Source organism: Myotis davidii, unplaced genomic scaffold (genome assembly GCF_000327345.1).
Source record: "Myotis davidii unplaced genomic scaffold, ASM32734v1 scaffold488, whole genome shotgun sequence".
NCBI classification, from domain to species: domain Eukaryota; kingdom Metazoa; phylum Chordata; class Mammalia; order Chiroptera; family Vespertilionidae; genus Myotis; species Myotis davidii.
Genome location: NW_006300365.1, coordinates 3,696,836 through 3,701,156, shown reverse-complemented (window position 1 = coordinate 3,701,156; position 4,321 = coordinate 3,696,836).

Below are 4,321 nucleotides of genomic sequence, written 5' to 3'. Positions count from 1 at the left end.
TGAAGCAAGCAAACCTCATGTTCACTTCCAGCTGCCTGGCTGCCGGCTGCCATCTTGGCTGGCAGTTAATTTGCATATCGCCATGATTACCCAATGGGAAGGGTAGTGGATGTATGGCTAATTACCATGTTTCTCTTTTATTAGGTAGGATAGATTGGCCCCATAGGCACTGTGGGTGCCTTCCCCTCTCACAGTCTGGGAACCCTTGGGGGATGTCCGACTGACGGCTTAGGCTGGCTCCCCACGCAGGCCTAAGCTGTCAGCCGGACATCCTTAGTGTGGAGGCAGGAGAGCCTCCCACCACTGCCACTGCACTCTCCAGCTGTGAGCCTGGCTTCTGGCTGAGTGGCGCTTCCCCAGACACTCCTGCATTGAGAGTCTTCCTCCGGTGGTCATTGCACATCATCGTGACCAGTCATTCTGCCACTTGGCCAAAACCAGCTCTCTGACATCCCTTGAGGGGTCCTGGATTGCGAGAGGGTGCAGGCCAAGCTGAGGGACTCACCGGTGCATGATCAGGGCTATGGAAGGATGCAGGGGGTTGCCAGCTGGGAAGGGACTCCCAGAGGGCTCCAGGGTGTGTCCGGCCCATCTTGCTCAGTCCCAATCGGCCGGACTCCAGCAGCAAGCTAATCTACTGGTTGGAGCGTCTACCCCCCGGTGGTCAGTCATAGTGAGTGGTTGAGCAGCCTTAGCATATCATTAGTATATTATGCTTTGATTGGTTGAATGGCCTACTGGATGACCAAACACTTAGCATGTTAGGCTTCTATTATATAGGATAATGTTAAATTAGTGTCTAATTTGTAAGGGTAAAAAAAGCCAAAGAAGTAGGAGATTCCAAGATGGCTGCAGAATAGGTGAAAGCTACATTCATCTGTTCCAGGCACCAAACAGGATTTATAGCTATATTATAAATCAATCACCTTGAATAACCAGTTGAAGGCAAGCTAAACTGATATATTCTAACCAAGGACTTAGAGAATGGTAAGAAGGGCAGAGACATGGAAATGGCTGGTCCCCTTATCCACATATGATGCCTGAAACGCTGGAGGGATATTTTGACTGCAAACTCCCCTTCCCTCAGGGGTGTGTGGTCTCAATCCATGCAGCATCCCCAAACAAGAGCAACAGAAACAGGAAGAGGAGTCTGCATAACTTCTGGTGGTGAAAATCAGTGGAGATTCAGTACACCTGGGAGAGAAGGAAGTGTGCTAGAGATCCAGGCACCACCTTCCAAGAGTCCAGCTCGCCAGTTGTTTAAGCACAAGCATGGGGAGTGCACTGCCTGGTTTTCCAACTACTGAGGACACCACTATGCCATGCTCAGGTCCTGCAGAGGGGTCTGCTGGCTAACCAGGTGGACACCTTTGGGGGAACTCTTTCTCTGGAAGGCTCTTGGTGGAGACTCAGATAGTGATTGGACTGTGTAGCTTTAAGAAAGGAAGCCATTCTTCACCACCTCAAGGGCACAGTCAGAGCCCCCCCTCCAACCTCCTTAAATGGCTTGTCCTGCCCTACAACTCTGCAGCCCCACCCTGCCAAGTGCAGTCACGCAGGGGAATCCCAGGTCCAGGACTTTCAGAGTGCCATCTCCTGGGGAGGTTTTTGTCTAGGAATCAGATGGGCAGATGTTGGATTGTGACTCTCCTATCTCCATGTACTGCCAAAGGAATGAATGACATCCACTTTTCTGTATTCACTAAGTTTGTATCACTCAGAGTTCAGTATGGACATAGAAACCACAAGCATTACTTTAGCAAAGATCATTTAATATAAAGATGTCTTAACTACGTATTGAAAAACTAAAAAGATAAAGATATGAAGATTTTTCCTTCTGTAGGCAACAACCGCAGGAACTAAAGGGGTTGGAATTTTTTTATTTTATTGATTTTTAACAGAGAGGTAGGGAGAGGGATAGAGAGTTAGAAACATCGATGAGAGAGAAACATCGACCAGCTGCCTCCCTGCACACCTCCTACTGGGGATGTGCCCGCAACCAAGGTACATGCCCTTGACTGGAATCGAACCTGGGACCTTTCAGTTCACAGGCCGATGCTCTAGCCACTGAGCCAAACCAGTTTGGCAGGGGTTGGAATTTTTAAGCATTAAGGAACTTAGAGTTTCAAGCTGAAACTCAGATGTCCCAGGGGGAGTTGCCTCTTCATTGGATTCTATAGTTCTGGGCTCATAAGTATCGTGGAGACTGCTAGTAATGGGAAAAAGGGCCATGGTTAGGCTAGAGCTCTGCTAAGGGGATGCTGACAGGTACAGGAAACAAACTGAACAAAAATGGTGCATAATCCTCTTTCTCCCTCAGCCTTCTAGTCTCATCAACCCCTATTAGCAGAGACTGAAGAGGGAGCTATCTTGCCAAGGAAAATGTGGTCTGCAAAGTCTGAGAGTATAGGAGAGAAACAGATAATTAAATAGATAATTAAAAGATAATTATCTAACATAATTAAAAGAAACAGATAATAACAATAATTTGAAAAAACAGATAATAACAATAATTGCCACATGGCTCTATATGCTTTATTATAGTTATTTTTATAATATTTTCACGTATTTAACAACTGTTTATGGATGGTGCACTGTAGTCGGGTATAATGCTAATTTCTGTACCAGAGTGATGAATAGTAATTGTAGAATTCTTGCCCTCATGGCGCTTTTCTGAGTTTTCTATTCCCCTAAACTCCATGCACATTCAGCCAGAGAATACATCTTTCAGTATGGACTGTTTTAAATATCTAGACTGTCATACAGCAGGCATCCATGACTGCAGTGGCCCTGGTCTCTTTAGAAGAGTAATTCTCTACCGGGATGAATCTGCCCCACACCAAGAGACACTGGCAATGGATACCAAGGGTCAGCAATCCTGCGCACCACCTGTTACTATTAATATATATATTATTAATATATATATATATCTATATATTTGGAACACAGACACACAGGATTGTTATGAACTGTTTATGCCTGCTTTCATGATACACAGCTGGAGGTGTGATTGTGACAGAAACCCAATGGACACAAAGTATAAATGTTTCTTATTTGACCCTTCAGGTAAAAACGTTTGCCATTGCCTCGAACAGTAATTGAAATTTAGTATCTACATCAGTGGTTCTCAACCTTCAGGCCCTTTAAATACAGTTCCTCATGTTGTGACCCAACCATAAAATTATTTTCGTTGCTACTTCATAACTGTAATGTTGCTGCTGTTATGAATCGTAATGTAAATATCTGACATGCTATATGTGTTTTCCAATGGTCGCCACCCACAGGTTGAGAACCGCTGCAGACCTTCCTTAGTTTTGCTTTGGTTTCGGTTTCCCCCAAAAAAATCTGGACTTTTAAGAAATTATTTTTGTTGATGCTTCATAACTGTAATGTTGCTACTGTTATGAATCATAATCTAAATATCTGATATGCAGGATGGTCTTAGGCAACCCCTGTGAAACGGTCATTCGACCACCAAAGGGGTCGCGACCCACAGGTTGAGAACCGCTGATCTACACTTAGGAAGCTACGTAGGTGGAATTTTTGTTATGTATGTATGTAAGTGCATGCTACCAAAACTAACCAGAAGAAATTTGTTAACTTACTTTTGAAATTGAAATAAATTTTGTGTCAACAACCAACTTTACCAGGGCCTTAGAACATTCAATTTTCAATATTCAGTCTAATTTAAAACATTTTCAAGCATTTTTTCAAGGACATTTCAGGGAGATGTAACTGGTACAAGTTTTGTTTAGTTGGTCATTTGTTTTTCAGTTCCCTGTACTGCTTGGAACATGTGTGTCTTCTTAAGTTCAGTGGATAAGAGAAATGTGTTTTCCCAGGGGAAGTAGAACTTAGTAGTATTTGGCAGCTCACTTTTCACTGGAGACCTAACACATAAAAATGTACTTTTATTCCCCTTTATGTGCCTTTTACTTCTGCAAGGGCGATATCATTTTTGTTTATCAGCACATTGATAATTAATTCATTGAGCGCTAAAAGATACATTTAGGAAATATTAAGCAGAATCTCAATCCATATATAAGCAAAATTTCTATGTGAGACTGCTAATTTAAAATGTTTCTCATTTACCATGATATGCTATTGCCTAAGTAAATAGTTTAAATAGATTGCAAAGTTTCTAAACTAAGCTCAGAAAAAATTTACACTCTACATTGCCTTTTGATGTTTATTAATTTTTTATGTTCAGAGATAGAGTATCACTCGGTGAAAAATAACTCATTTTAAATGTCACTGAAATTACAAGATAATCTTGAAGTATTGTATTAAATACCTAATTATTGTCTTAAATGTTTCTCTC